The sequence below is a fragment of the Harpia harpyja genome, chromosome 20, assembly GCF_026419915.1.
Source record: "Harpia harpyja isolate bHarHar1 chromosome 20, bHarHar1 primary haplotype, whole genome shotgun sequence".
NCBI classification, from domain to species: domain Eukaryota; kingdom Metazoa; phylum Chordata; class Aves; order Accipitriformes; family Accipitridae; genus Harpia; species Harpia harpyja.
Genome location: NC_068959.1, coordinates 15,112,814 through 15,130,109, shown reverse-complemented (window position 1 = coordinate 15,130,109; position 17,296 = coordinate 15,112,814).

Sequence of the window (17,296 nt, the reverse complement as noted above, 5' to 3'; positions counted from 1 at the left end):
GCTACTGGGTAAACACAAATTATGCAGGCTGCCGCTAGATACAGTTCTTTAAATACTCTGTAAAACAGCCTTTTATGGGCCAAACACCACTTTAATGGAGATTTTCCCTGGCAAGCAAAATAGACACGTTAGTGTCCTGTATTCAAAGTTGTATTGATACGAAGACTCAGCCCTCATTAGACACATTAAGTCCTACATTGTAACACAGCAAAACACCTTAAACTACAGCTTCAGAAAGAGCTACCGAGACTGCCTGGGAACTGACAGTCCGTATCCTATCCTTTCTGAACATTTCTGGGCTCTTCACGTTGGATTATCTAGCTCTAATCTAAGTAAGTATGCAACCAAAGCCTATCTAGTTGGATTTTGACATCTCTCTCTACCGGGCCAAAGACAAAGACAAATGCTAGAGTAAAGGATAGTGGAGAAAGGCATCCCTGTTAAGTATATTGAAAATAAATATAAATGTTATTTTCCCTCTACTGAACCAGCTGATTACAGTTCCATTGAACTCAGAGAAGCAGCACTCAGAAGTGTTGTGTCATCATTATAAAACATCCCCTTAGTAAAGTAGGTCATGTAGCAATGATCTGATGAAAAATCGCTGACATTTGGGTTATAAACAAGCAAATATGTTAATTCAAAAGGTGAAGTACACCAGAGCTTGCCTGAATTCTAAATAGTTCCCACCTGCTATAAGGAACTAAAGGCCGAGTGGATAGCAGTTTCTGTTATCGTCTACTTACCTGTGATTAAATTTGTGGTCATTAGTTTCACCTAGAAAAACAATCAAGTTTGCTGCTCCTCTACATTTCTTTCAAAAGGATGGCAAACCACATACTATGGTTTAGTTTACATATGGCACTTGAACCACCTGATGTAGGTCCTCTCTATGATCAATGATAAGAGAGAAATCATTCTATCACAGCTGCTTCCCTTGTCTTTCTGTTCTGGTAAGAGGTATCCTATTTTCTAGATATTGTGAAAGACACATTACATCTTTGTCTTCCTATAGAAAAGAATGGCAATCCCTACTCTTATATACACAAGAAGAGAATCTATATGACATATGAGGTGTAAATATATTGATCTTGTCCCCAGAAATTGATTTTTCTCCTCTAGTCAATTCTTGCTTTCCCCATCTATACAGGTAACATTTTGTTTTCTTTCCTATTTGTTCTCTCAGCTCCTTTTCTTTCATTGATCTCAGTCCATTTTTCCTTTCCTTGTATAAAAAACCCTTTTTTTTTTCTCTCTACACCTTGGTATAGTCAGCCTCTTCATCAGTTTAACTTCAATGATAACCAAGTCTGAAAAACTGATAACCATAGATGGCTATGCTTTGGCTTCTGCGATAAGAGAGAGTCTCCCAGGCCTCATTTTAAAAGGATCTTTCTTAATCAGTTTTGTAGCTTATGGTTTTCCTGCAGTGCTTTTCTTTCACTGTTACAACAAATGCTTGTCAGTAAGGGGAATATGCCACTGAACCTTTGATAATGTCCTTTATTCTGCAGTTCTCAACAGATTTGGAGTAATCCAGTTCTGCATTTGTTCAATTAATGCTACGTTGCATTTCATGCTGGTCATCCAGTCATCTTAAGCTCTTCAATGAAATAACAGGAGCTTAAATAATTTTCTATTGCTTTAGGATTTGAAGATTTATAAAGACAGGATAAAGGCTTAATTCTGTTTGATCGGTTCTGTGAAAATTGTTTTCCTTTACATGATATCAATCCCATAATTTCTCTAGTTTTAAAAAATATCCTAGAATTATAGCTGTCATGGTTCAGCCCTAAAGTCATGGGAGAAAACAAGAGGTACATATGCATTTTGCATAATAATGAAACTAACAGATTTCATCCATTTATTGAAACAGGTGAATAACTATTCACCGGATGGCACAGCTTGGTGAAGTTTTGCTTTGCTAATGAGTTAGCGTTTGTGAACTTCCAGGAATAAGGCAAATTTTGAATGACAAAATAGTCATGATGTGTGTGTATACATATATTTTATTTATTTATTTATTAAGGTTGAGAGAAACCCTGAGCACGTTCTGGTTTTAGTCTGTTCACTGGCAGAGGGCACAGCTGTTCAAGTTACATGCAACAAATGCAGTGTTCAGTGTCAGACATATACTGTTCCAACAGCCTCCCATGGGAGCTGTGCCTATGAGGACTTATCCAAATTCTATTGAAGTCAACAGCAGCGCTTCTAGTGACCTTGACAAGGTCTGTCAGTTCCATGATGAAATTAAGCAACACTGCCACCTCCTTTGTGATCTATATCACAGAACTGGTTACGACTTCCCTGTGCCTCCCAGTGACAAATAGCTGTTCAGGAACAGCAAAAACAGATTCTTACAACTGAGCTACACACAGAGTACAGCACCACGGTAAAGTTTCCAGAAAGTAATACATAAACCAGAAAGCAGATTTGTGACTTTGTGTTTCAAGTTAAGATATAGCAGGGCACTTTCTCCTTATAAGGTTGCTTCTGTGTGTCATTGATTTTGCAGTTTATTATTAAAGCGTCTTACAAGAGAAATGGCAACCAGATTTGACACTGGGAGACATATTAATGGCATGAAACCTCAGAAAAATGGGCACTCTGATACTTATTAATCAGACCGAGCTACTGCATGAGCCTCCCCTTGCTCCCCTTTGCTTTGACAAAGAAGCAAATCCTCAGGCATCCTCCAACTCATTTTAACAGTTCCACGACCACAGATTTCCTTTCTGCTCATGAAACAAACTGCTTCTTCAAAAACTGTCACACTGGTTCCCAAGCAGTACTTACTACTTATGACTCTACAATAGCATAATACATTAAAAAGTAATAAAAGCTTGTTCCTCTCTTAAAAAAAAATAATACAGAAAGTTACGTTCCTGTAGTCAGCTGTGATTAGTTCTAATCTAGCTCTCTGGAGGAGGAGGACATGACATTTAAGACATTGAGCCCCTCTATTCCAAAAGGCTTATTCCTAATAGCATTGAGGGGAAAAATTGATTCTTTTGATCTTGTATTTTAATCTTAAATTTTAATTTGAACCATAAAATTTTAATAACTGTCCTCTAGGTTTCAAAGAGAACGGCACTAAGTATTTTCTGCACACTGCTTATTACACATGTAAAGCCAGATTCCTTTGTATCTGCAAGAACTGCAAGGGCTGCTTATTAAATTAGTAATGACCAGCAGTCAATGGCTTTCAACCCCTTTGAGTGTGTGTTGTGTCTTAAGCCAAGAAAAATAAAATCACTGTTGTCCGTGTCGAGCCTTCATTTGCATAAACATCATGGCATTTTAAAATAATTATGTGTATTGACTTCATATGGGATTTTGAAAAAATGCAGGATTTCCCTAATGATTCATTTATCAGGTTTCACAAGGCTGAAATGCAAAGTAATTGCTTATGTCCTTCCAAGATCTAAAAAGCTGATAATGAATTTTATATGGTACAAAGAAACATGTACCAGCCGGTGTAATAATTTCACCATACAGCTTGTAAGCAACAAGTTTTCTAATATGAGCCCAAGAGGAGAGAAAGTCAGTTCTGTTAAAAGGCAGTTATTACAACCTGAACAGTTGTCATGGCATTCTTCAAAATGACCAACAGCTCTATTTTGCAAATCAGAGATTTAATTTTTATCTGAACAAAATAGAGAAAAACCTGTACTTAAGTTCTCCTGCAAGAATAACTTCATAAATTGCAATAATTTACCAGCTGACTTGGTCTAATGTGTCTGTCTGTCCTGACACGTCCTGTCTACCTGTGAGAAGAAGTGTGCAGCCTTCTGTAGCATATGTAGCTTATGTCAGCTTATACGCTGAGACAGCATCTTTGACTTTTCACACTTTCAGTGGTAGTAAATGTTATTCCCGCTGATAGCATAATTACACAAAATAGAAGCAAGTGCGTAAAAAGTTGAACTCCAATTCATTTTACAGTATCAGCTATTTGCCTACAGTTCTTAGTTTAAAAGGCCAGGAAGGTTCCTAATGTTTGCAAAATGTACTACTACAGGGAAGTTAAGGCAAAAAAAAGATATTTCTGAGGCAATAAAGACTTCTTTCATTTCCAATTCCCTTTAATGTAGTTGCTATTCATGAAGAAATTGCCTTACATTTTCCAGGCAATACAAAGGGGAAAAAAACCTTTTTGGCAAATGATTCTACCCCTGCACAGTATTTTTAAATCAAATTTGCTTGTGTATAAAGGCAGGATAACCTTATAGATCTGGCTCAGGCTTCAGCCAAATTCAGGAAGTGTGGTTTATGGCGATTTTTACCCAAAACTGTTGGGTTTTTCTGTGTGTTGCTATAATGGAGGATTGGAAAAAAATGCCTATAGTGTTTAAACTAGGGTGAAGAATGATGTACAACCAAGTTATTGAGGCTTCCTTTTGCTATATCCCCTGTACGTGCCTCTACTACAGGCACGTACAGCACAGCACTGTCCTAAGTACTGGTACCACCACTGCTCCCTCGTTCCATCATTCTGGCATCAGCTTTTACATAGGCCAGCATGGAGAACAAGACTATGGCTGCATCTTGTCATCTCCTGTAGCCTCAGGGCAGATCAAACCTTGCATTGTCATCCACATCACTGTGAATATTACTGCATAAAACTGTTAGAAAGCTACTGTGGGGAAATCAGAGCTTGTATATGAAGATTCAAGTCAAAGGCTGAATGAAGGCATCCTTTGATTAAAAATATTCATTTAGAATAAAACCTTACGTTAAAATCAATCTGTTGGTTTTTATGGTTCTGTACATAAAGATTCCTATTTCCTGAAGGAAGTATAACAGTTTACGTACCTGCTGTTCCAAGATATAACATGAAGGTATTGAGAGGCTTGTTCCCAAATCCTTCTCACAGCTCTCCCTTAGGATGTCTAGGCAGAAAACACCTAGGAGGGAAATTTTTAAGACATTGTAAGACAATGTTCTTTGAAAATAGAGCACTCTATGTCATCAGGAGCTGGAAAATATTGAAAACTAAGATCAGAAAAAATGATGGGGAGTTATTAAAAATGGATGGAATAATAAGATGATAAAAATGTTTATTATATGGTTGTGTATTCATTGCACGTTATTTTTCAGATTGATATTGTCGTCCTATATGTCATAAGATGTTTCCACAAAACAGGCTCAACAGGTCAGTTACTGACAAAATAATTAATTCCTCATTTCTGCTAAACAGGAATTTCATCAGTTGGCAGAGGTACAGCTTTTGAAAATGGAGTAAAAATTCAAAGTTGATATTCAACCATTCCACCAGAGATCACCAAAAGGCTATCAAACATTGTAATGCTTCTTTTATCATGATGAAGTTCATGTTAGCAAAACCACTTCATCCCATTTTATCCCTATTTTGAGCATCTATGGGAGATGCTGATAGCAATATAAATTTAAATTAACAGTAATAGATTAAGATAAAAATTTCCTTGTATTTCTCACAGGTTCCTTCCTTCAATTAAGATTAAGACCCATGCAGGAGTGAAACATTCACAAGTCTGTGTTCAGAGAGGATATTGCAGACAACAAGCACAAACCACCTCATCCAAAAGTCACTGATACACAGTAACATACATGGAGAAATACAAACCAGCACAGGCAGGCAGGTTTTGAGGTTTTGCTTTTTTAAAGCCAAGATAGCATGCAAATGCGTGTGTAAGACTGGAACACTGAAACTGAGCAAGACCTCCCAGGGAGAGAACAACTGCTGATACACGATTAATGGACAAAGGCAAGTTTCCAGTTGCAAAGTAGTAACTAAGAGTGAAGGAAGACTGGGTAAATATTAATTGTTCAATTCTACCATGGCAATCTGCAACATGCAGCAGAACTTCTCCTTTGCTTTTCCTCTCCCACTCGCTGTGTTTCTGTGCTTTCTGGCAGACTGGCTGTGCACCGACAGAACACCTGGTTGCAAAGGGGAAGGCTTCCAAATTCAAAGCTTGTCACAAACATCAGTTCTTGCCTGTACACGTTTGATTTCATCCTGCCAAAATCTTAGGTTGATGTGTGTTACCTGGTGCAGTGCATCACTTACATGAAAGCTGTCACTGATTTTCTACTTTCTCTAATTCTGCTTTAATTATATTGTATTTAAGAACATGCAGGTGACAAACACAAAACAATCAGGGATGAATTAACTCCATCAGTTCCAACTACCAGGAAAAGAGTTTTTATTGTTAACTGGCCTCAAATAAGAATTCTGTATTTCCAGGGTAAAACACTGCCTTTTTTTTTTTTTTTTCCAAAGGCATTCACACAGAGAGCATTTTAATTTTCCACACTATAGCTATGTTGACCTTCCAGACCTTGCAAAGTAAAGTATTTATGATCCTGGGTTTTTTTATGGTATTGTTTCAATATTTTTGTAACATTTGTATTTCTTGCTGATGTTTTTGGCATTAAAAATCACTCAAGCTGTGCTGAAATATAATGATATTCACTGAACCATAGTATGGAAGGATAATTCAGTTCAGGGAGGTTATTCTAGCTCATCATGTACACAAAGGCTTGAAAGAAAATGCAGAGGATTCTCAGTTCTTGACATGTGCACTCTTCAATCTCTCTTTAAAAAAAATAACGTGACACAGAGGAGACTTCACTTACATATCAAAATACGCAGCTTTATGTCTGCAGAGCCAGCCAGGCAAAACAGGTATCCAAAATGCACACAGAAAAACACCTTTTATGGTCTTCCCAGAAACACACTGTCTTTTAAATTCAACTGATCATGGAAAACTCAAGTCTGTAAGAACCTCTTTTTTCTTTTCTTCCAGTAGCAAAGTCTGTCACCCATTAACCCATTGCATCTCAAAATATTATAAGCAAAGTCACAAAAAGTCACTGTGCTAGTTTTCATATAGGCTATGCTGTGCTTTATATTTATCCCCATCTTCTCTCTTTTATTTCCTATTATCTCTTCTCTGTCTTTGTCTTTATCTTGTCTTTTCCTTCCTCTGTCTTGTCTGTCATCTTCAGTGGCAGTGGTGGAAACTCATGTGGAAGAAGACAGTTCTGTACTTATCTTGACCATTTTGATGCCTGTGGTCAATCTTCTATTCTGACATGAGTTTACAAACTTCATCTACATATTCTCTCCTGAAGCTGACCGCTTTGCAAACTCTAAGGGGATCAATGGCAGAAAATGAGACATGTATCTGGGGTTTTTCATTCAACTCCACTAGTGTCCTTTAAACATTAGGCTGAAACCTTGACTATGGTCCAACATACTGTGGATTACCAAGAAGCAATGGTGCAGGCAGAGAGCACCAGACAAATGATCTCTCAGCAGCTAATTTTCTGAAAAGCTAGGATATCAGCACTGCCTTGACTTAAATTTGCTTAGCACAGTGGTAATACCTGGGCAAACTGAACTGCAAGAATCCAAAATAGAATTAAAACCACAGATGTAAATCTTGTTTACAGGGCAAGTCAGGTTCCTGACTCTTAGTACTGCAAGTTGCAAAGCCAGTTCCAGCTTCAATATCCACAGCTTGAGCTGCTCAACTGTATGTTAATTTAATACAAGCTTTCCAGTCTTCTAATTATCTCTGAAATGAGACTACATGAAGGCAGAATCTCTCCTATCTTGGCATCAACTGCCACGGAGCCAATTCATAATTTACAGTTGTATGAGGTACTAATTTGACTCTTTCCAGCAGTCTGTATATTGACTGAACAGCTTGTCCACATCAGCATTCTCTGCATTTCTGAACAACGCTATGATGCAAAGTCATGCTGACCAGTCTAGAATATTTAAGACGACCATATAGTAATCCATAAAGACTACAACACAGCATAATGATTTCATACAACTTATTATCGCGATATAAAATAAAAGAATATTATGAAAAACAGACAGTAAAACTTAGCCAAACATACGTCTTAAATTCTGTTGCATTTTATACAGGATGCTTTCAATGGAATTTCTATATTATAATATTTCTATACAAAAGCCAAGTTTCAGAGGGGAAACCTTCACTGCCCCTTGTGCATAGGGTGCCTAAAATAAAAGAGTTCGGAAACAAGAATTAGGAAATATTGTAGACCCCTGTGTCATTCATTACACTTCATAATGTTAATGTGTTCTATTTCTGAAATATGAATTGATATGCAAGGATAGGCTCAGTGACCCAGTAGGTGCAAGAAGTCACATAGAACATTTACTCTATCGTTAAGTCGTTAAAAATGGACTTAGCCCTAAAATAGATGTGTATTTTTATGGTTGTCAGCGAGACATTTAATCGAGTTCTCATCACAATTCAAAAATTTTAATGAAAAACATCATCCTAAGCCTGGATTCCCAAACTCTTCAAGGGAAGTTGATATGTATATGAATAAGAATCCTTCATAGCAAGCAGTAGAAACATTGTATGCCTGGGGTTTTTATTTCTTTTTCCTATCCCAGTCAAGCATGATTCTCTCATACACTATGGCTGCAAAAATAGTTAATACATTAGAGAAAATTTCCATTTCACCTCATGAATTTTTTATAGATAAGTTGTAATAATTACAGAATTCTATATATTGTGCAAAATTAGCATTGCTATTCAGCTACCAGTCTGAAATAAGCTGCCAGGAGCCTTAGCTTACTTTGAGACTTGACATAGGAACTTACTAGGGTAAGAGTATTTGTCTTTTTTTTTTTTTTTTGTCTTTTTTTTTTTTTTTAAAGCGTGGAGATGCAGTAACATTTGTCGAATGTGTGCGTGGAAATGCAGTAACATTTATTAAATGTGTGCTGTGAGAAGTCAGCTTTTTACATATACATACTACATAGAAATACTGATTTATAAACATCCACATGTCAGGATATCCTGAAAGCTTGGTACTGTAAGTACCATAACGCCAGTATCACTGTGGAGAAATGCCAATGCTCATGATTCTCACAACTCCTTCATATATGTGTAAAATATTTGGCCTGTTTTTTAATATCTCCACTTCCTACATTCAAGATTTTGTGTTTTCATTTAAAAAGTGGGCTTCCTATACCTTCAATAAGAGAGAAGGTGGGAAACATGGACTGTGAATTCACACCTTCAGAAAGAAATCAAAAGAAACTATTGTAATTGTTTGTTTATTAAATATCAAGGTTTTAAAATCATTTCATATTTTAGGCAGACATGAATCACCATTTTGAGCTTTTGAGTTTGATCACACTGCAGATGACCTTGTGATGATTGACACTTGTTCTGTTCTAAAGGCTGACCTCAGGAGACAATCAGTTGTACCTTTTCTTTCTCAGTGCGCTTTTGCTTGTATGTAGTTATACTGTTCAGAAAAAACAACCCAAAAAAGTCATCATGAATTTGCATCCAAACCACATCTTATTTCATTTTAGGGCACTATTTAAAATCTGAGTGTTGGTTTTCCTCCATGCCTTCTGTAGATCCTCCTAGAATCAAGATCTATGTAGAAAGGACCATCCTCTTTACAGATTGTAATCTCAATAAACATAATCCTGCTTTTAATTGGCTGCAAATCAGATGCATCTGTTGTTGTGAATACACAAGAGCAATGAAGTCTTATGATGAAATCTTTTTTTCCTCTGTGCTCAAAGAAATCACTGGAAGAAGAATGGCTTAAGTGCCATTTTGTGTTTCAGTTTTTCAGTTGGGATTTGGTTAGCTTATCATTTATTGCAGAACAGTGAAAAATGGTATTTATTATGTGGAGATGTAAGATTGCTCTCCTTTATAAAGTTGGCTTTGTCACAGTTATCTACCCATTTGTTATGAGTAAGATGGCAAAGAGAATATGAAGTTCAGCAGCACCAGCAAATCCATGTTATTATTTTCAGTCTGAAAACTTGTGGCTTGTTTTAGTATATTTCAAATAATGTCCACTTGTACCATTACAACAGTAAGAATTAATTACTTGTTGACATTTTTGCCGAAGTGAACTTTGGGGACTAACATTTTGCCAAAAGGTCTACAGCTCCTATTCAAAGTCTTCCGGTGCTGAGTTTATGATGCATATTTGATGTTCATTTTGCCTTTATGAATCTATCTTCTATGTTAAGAAACATGTACAGACCTGCACCTGTAAGGACCTGTTCATCACATAACTCTCTTCTTCGCCTATCTAGAAAACTTAAGCTCTTATCTGGAACTTCTCTGAATTTCTACAGTACCACCATACCTGAAATGAATAGTCTTTGTTTTGAGCCTCTAAACTGCTTTTGAAAATGAAACTGAGAATTTCACAGCCTAGCTTTATCTGTGGGAACTTCATATTCCCTCATCCTCTTCCACAGTCAACAGAGGAAGATGGACCATAGCTTCATGTTCTGTGAACACCTCCATGAAGGAAACTCTCCGCTGACTGTAACAAGAATGGAAGGGCATTAGCTTCTCCAGGAAAACGTACTACCTCATATACCATTTTCTTGAGTTCTTAAATCGCTCAGCTGCTTTGGAGTACTTCGCCCATCTGTCCTCTTTCTCTCACTCACCAATAACAGCTTTGCATTTGTACTTAAAAATCAAAATTCGCACCTATGTAACATCACCGATCTCCCGTCCAGGACCTGCTCACACTGCTCTGGTACAGACAGCCTGTGAACTGCTTGTGGGCTGTCTGAAGACTGCCTATGCAGACACCTTCACCCAACAGGTATGTTCAGGTGCACATACGCTCTGGAAAGTAAGGTCTGCGAGTTTGAGTGTATGCGTTAGGATGCGTACACTAATGGGAAAGTACTTCGTTTAGGAAGCCTGAGGGGGGACCCTAAATAAGGAACTAGCTGGGAGAGCTAGCTAGTCAGTGCTTGCAAGCAGCACGCTTGCAAAGTGCTCCATAGACACCCCAGCAGAGTAAGAATGATTGGAACAGCAGCTAACCACCCTACACAATGTTTACATGCCACAAGTTAAAACTGGGTTGGGTCCAGAAATGAATGAACTTGCATCACCTGTTATACTGGACAACACTGATACTTTTTTCCTAATTATATATCCAGCTGACTTAAACTTTTAAGATTTATGGAAAAACACAGAGCAGTACTTCCAAAGACAGCAGTTCTGTGGCTTAAGTCTTATTTCAATAAGGTTTTCATAACCTCATAGCACAATTGCTGCCCAGTTTCCATTTATTTTTTGTGAAACCCCGTCAGTGAAAAAACCCACCATTTCAAGGGGCCAAGTGAATAAGCAGTCTTACTGAAAGTTTTGTTAAGTACTGTTTTAATTTAGAGTCAAAAAGGGATTAAACAACCACACGTTTTATTAGGTTTAATCTACATACCTGTTCCTTGTATTTCTGTGCTGGGAGGTATTTATATTATCTATTCAGCACTATACTAACCATCAGGCTGACTGTTCCCTGCAGCTCTGCTGACTCAAAATAATGACTTGTAGGGGAGCTCTAATGACAGAACAAGGGGCAATTATAGACACAGCACGAGCCTTGGAATAACTGTGTGATATATTTTGTGCAGTTGATTGACCTCGTGTTCAAGTTCATTTGGGCTCTGCTGCTGTAGATCTGGCTTATGCCTGAAGGTATATGGCTTGTTAATCTCAATATAAGACAGAGCAGATTAGATCACATCAGATTGTTCACACAAAAGCAATACAGCTCCAGTTCTGGGACGATAAATGATAGCAAGAAGATGGGGCTCTGAAAGCAAATATTCCTTTGCCTACAGACAGTAAGATCTGAGGTTGTAAGAACAGATTATTCAGCAACTTTTAATGTTGATCTCCATGTATGAAAAAAAGAGAATTGCACTTGTTCCCTTATTTATTTGAAAAAATTATCAGGAATTTTGAATGGTCAGAATAAACTAAATTTCTAAAGAAAAAAGTTCCTATTAGAATTGCTCTATGGACCAGGCACAAAACCAATCAGACTATGTCCCTTCATGTTCTTGTCTCTCTGAAATAACACCCTGCTGTGACAATTCACTGCTCAAGACAGAAGAGCTTTTCTTATAGCTTGTCTTAACCCCAAAGCCAATAATTGTTACTACAGAAGAGAGAAGAGGAAACTGTAGGTGGTTTCTCCCATCAATATTAGTATCTATCATCAAATCAACTACAGTTATCCAATGTTACTATGAAAAAACCAAGGAGACAATGTTTAATGATAGTGCACATTACCTTACAAAACACCATGCAACAGTTACACTGAAGCACTTTCCTCAGAAACAAGGCTTTCATTCCGAACTGGTTCAAAACCAGTGGTCCTCTTAGTGTAGCCTGTTTACAAGCAGTCCCGCCTACCTATCTGTCTTTGAAAATGACTGTTAATATGGATATTAATATTCAACATAAACCTAGGAAAAGCTATAGGAGCAATTTTGTTACAAGCGTGTGCATGAGGAAGGAGCTACACCTGGGTTATACAAACACAAAAACGCTTCTAAAACTTTTATCCCCAAAGTATCCCCTCTGATATACATGCTTATGCTAATTTATGCTGAGGGGTGGTTTTTTTAAACATCAGTCTGTCACTCTGAAAAAATTCTTAAAATCTAGCATTTCATATCTACTCATTTTAGGATCTCTTTATAATGCCAGAATTATGTGAAATGGTCTCCTCGTAAATCAGAATCCAGAACACAGCAAAAGCAAACCCTAAAGAGCCAGGTCTTAAAAAAAAAAAAAAAAAAAAATCACATTTTGGAACACAGAATTGCATGCAAGATACAGATTTGGTTTCTCTAAATAGTAGTGATGTTTGACTATTTTAGAATTATTTCCACATTGTGCCAGATAGCAAAGCACCTAAATGGTTATGCACGTGACCGACATGACAGAGAACTTGGATCCAAATATGAGGTAGCAATACAAATGCTTAACTTGTTCACAGAAACCTTCAGCGAATGCATGGTCTTCCCAGGCAATCTATTCCCATGATTCATAATTTTTACATTTACTATTTAGGTAGTCGAACATGGAAATCAATTTACTGTTGGCCACACTAAAAACCAGTCGCAAATGTGTTTTTCCAGAAAAGCTTTACTTTGATTAAGACATACTTTTAATTTCTACCTCTAATAAGTATGGTTAAAAAAACCCCTACTTTTGAATACTTTGTCACCATAATTCCAGCTATCATAACCCAAACATCTGAACAGAGAAGCAATACATCTAACCAGAAACAAGCTGAGCACAACAGTGAAATAAATTACTCATAACATAAAAGCAGACTACCCCAACCATATGAAAATAAATACAACTTTTCTGTTTTAATGCTCAGAAATGAGCTTATGACTTAGCACTTAGAAGTTATCAAGGAAACAGAGCATCTGCCTTACCAGGAGGAACTAAAAAGGCTAGGACTTGGAAACAAGAAGACTGAAAGTCTTCTCTGGGGGACATCATGGCTGCAGAACCCTTCTTCCTCAAATCTTAAAATACTAGACCTAGGGACAGTCAATGAAGATAGGAGGGGTTAAGAACAGATCCCTGATAGGAAGGCAAAGTTACCTCTCTCCTTAGGGTTTTAATTTACAGGACAGTTTCTTACATCAAATAAAACAGTAAAAGAAGTGTGGGATATTTGGCATCGTTCTTTATATCTTGTTTTAGAATAGGTATTGCCAGGGATTGTGCTCTGTTACTTAAAAGTGCGTTTACGACTGATGAAAAGCAGCAGCACTAGTAAGCAAAGTCTTCAATATTTATTTAAACAGCAGGTAACAAAGCCTGCCTTGAATTTTCCCAAAAATTCGCAGCAACTGTTTGAGATGATTATTAAAAGATTAAAGGATTGGTGTTGCAATACAGAATATGCTATCTGGAAAGGAGTGTTGGACAGAGCAGCCACTGATCAACTTCATTCTGAAACCTGTAATATTAAGTATTTTTATTAGCTGACTTGACATTTTACAAATCAAAAGAACTAGAAATAATATATTACTTCTGGATAAGCTAATGAACATTAAGAGCCATGCTAATTCAAATCAAATTCAAATCAATGACTTAGACATGAAGTGTCACACCTTCCATTTAAGGATACAACTCAGATCAACATTCTAGTATAGCAGATTTACTACAAATAAGCCACATTAAAATAACCTTGAGATTACACCAAATAAAAAAAACCAAACCCCACAGATAAGGGAAATAACAAGCTGAAGGCTTTCTGTGCCTGAAAACAGGCCTCTCTACAGCAATGCATGGCTAAGAGTCTGCTCTGGAGTCCTACTGCAAAACTTTCATTGATCTATGGAAACAGGAGCAAGTCATAAATCATTCTAGAAGTCCTCTGCTCAAGAGGGGCAATAAATGCAACACTTATTAATTACTAAAGAACATCACCATCTATTAAGATCTGGGGTTTTTTTTGATAAATTCTCTTACTGATTCTTTTTTTTTAATAGCAGGATTAATTTATTGACTTGTATTGTATCAATTACACAGATAAACTATACAACTGCTGCAGTGCAAGACTAGATTTCTTTTTATCCCCATCAGAGAATGTCAGTGAAGCTACTTCTCTTATTGTAAAGGTCAATATCTGATTACAATCTGAGTTTGAAACAAAATAATTTAATGAGACATATCCTAAAGACATTAAATCTTTTCTGTCTCTGATGGGCTGCTTTCTTCCTTTATCTTACGCACTGGAATGTGTTACCCAAAATAACCTTTCTTCTAGTTAATGAGGGCAAGATCTCGAGATGTCTGACTTTTATTTAGCATGAGATCACATCAACACTGACTGACGATTAATGTGAGGCAAGGTCATCTTCACTGCTTTGCTAAAGGAAGTCTGACTTTGGTCATTTTTATCTTTTTATTTACAAGGCTAATGAGATTTTTCTTAGGTAACTCTTCCTTGAAAAGTTAGAGACGAATAAAAATTAAAAGAGCATAAAAGCATCTAGTAAACTTGCATTTTTAAATAACAGTAAACTCTTGCACATTCTGGTTACAATGTGGGTTATCTAGATATCTAGCATTCCTCCAAATGACCAAATCTCTTCTTTTTTCCAGCTCCTTCCCAAAAATAAATAGTAGGCTGCAGTAGTGTCTGTTCTCTGCTGAAATATCCACGTACATTTCAAAAAGGTAAGAAACAAAGAACTTCTTACAGTGGTTTTTATACCTATTTACTCCACTAAATGCTTATCAACACCTCTTTCTGCACATCAATGCATTTGATGGAAAGGAATAAACAGTGCCGAAGTGCTCATAAATGCAAAAGACATTTTGTCAAACTGCTCTATAGAGTCAATATATTCAAAGAAGTGAAGGCAAAATGAGGGAAGTTAAAACCAAAGTGGTAAAATGCAGCATTGTATGGGCTGCACTGAGAGCTTCAGTGGAGCTGAAGCTTGGGAGAACTTTTCCCCCAATAGTTCAACAATTTATTCAAATAATTTTTCAAAGGATGCTCAATAGTAAAAAATGAGTGGACCGAAGCATTTTACACCAGCCCAGAATGGAAACTCCAGTTGCTCTTTAGTTGTTGGCTGTTGCAAGGAAAGATGGCAATGCTTAATTTGAGGCTGAAAATGGAAATGGGTACAAGGCAGACATTTCGTCTTGTAAGACTCGCACACAAATTAAGAAGAGATAAAGAGAGAAGATTCCAAAACATCCCACATTCTCTCTGCTCAGTATCAGGCACAGCAGCACGACAAGAGGTTTCTCTTGTTCTCACACACTAGTGTGGTTTCCGCAAAGAAATCTGTCAGGGGATGAACACCTAGAAAACACCAGGAACCAGCTCCCACCCATCTCTGCTGCACCTCCCCATCCCTGCAGAGCAGCAACACTGGGGTTGCAAGACAGACGTGGCAGACACTAACACCCTGGATCACTGCCGCTGGAGGTATGAGAACATCCCTTTCCCTTTTAACGATTAGATGGCCCAAAGGAAAGGCAGAGAACAACTATATTGTTTTGTCTCATTTTTCCCCCACAAGCTTTTGCTCTAACAGCTTCAACAAGATGACAATAAAATGACTTTTGAGACTGTTTGGAGGAGATTAATTTGCTCACTGATCATTTTGCGCAAGTAATTAGTCACAATTGCTACTAGGACGGGAGAAGGAAAAAGATATAGAAAGCAGATTAAAGAAACAAACCATAACAAATTCCATAAAGTCCCTGGAAGTGTCAAAACCTTTTTCAATCTTATAATTGCCTATGTAAATATCCAGGTTTTATTCCCAGTGGCTTAACAACTTTAATTTAAATAGAAAATAGCTGAATATATAATAATTGCTTGATCATTTTACATGCACTATAGTTCATTAAAATAAAACCCATACTCGGCTGGATATCCAGTACTTAACAGTGATTTTATAGCACATGTAGATGTTGATAAATTAAATTGACAAGAACTGACTGAGGATATATTCCAAAGTCAATTAGGATTTTAGTTTCTTCCTTTAATTGTGACAGTGGTAACTTAAGAGTAAATTTATTACAAATAAAAGATGTAGAAAGCATTATATTTTCAAGTGTTGCTTAAATACCTAAAAATAATCCAAAAGGCATTTTAAGCCAGTTTTAACTTAGGCAGCTAGGTCCTGCAGAAATCAGGAATCTAATGCAGTTTTGTACAACCAGCAGGTCCAGCAAGTTCTTTTCAGTTCCTTCAGCAAATGAAATCTTTCACCAAATGGTTAGTGGAAAAAACCCAGCAACATTACAATTACAAATATAAAACATCAGCTAAGTTAAATAAGTGGAAGTAACAACATTCCCAACATCAGTGTGGCCAAGACATACTTGAATACAGATTTAAATGACTGCAGCCTGAAACTGAAAGAGGGGAGCAGACTTGCTACTATTCATGCAGCCTAGTTAAGCTTCTTTATAGAAGCAGGTAACTAAAGAGGGATCTGCACCCAAACAAGCAGAACATGCACAGGCTCACACAGCACTTGTCCTCTTACAAGGCTTTCAGTGAAAGGAAACAGGCAGAGAAAAGCAGCAAGGAAGTAAACTAGCCAGACTGAAGCAGGACCAAAAAGATGGCCCCGAATAAAACAGGAGATGGCTAAAAAGGTCCTGAAACAAGAAAGAGCTTTTAACCCTGCCATGTTGGGGCTACGTCTTTTTGCCTTTGTAAATAAGCAGAATTTCATAGAGGTGCGATTCAGTAATTCTTTTCTCCTAAAACAAAGGGCCTACAGGAACCCAAACTCTGGACTTCTGCTCTGATCAAAAAGCAATGACTATTTAAAAAGAAGAATTTATAGAATGTGTAAACTACGCTGCCTTACTAAGTAGAGGCAAGTTATGAATCCACATGGATAGAAAGCAAATGCTGCCACATTAGGCACTTCCTTGAGGTGCTGAAGTTAAGAGACCTGGTA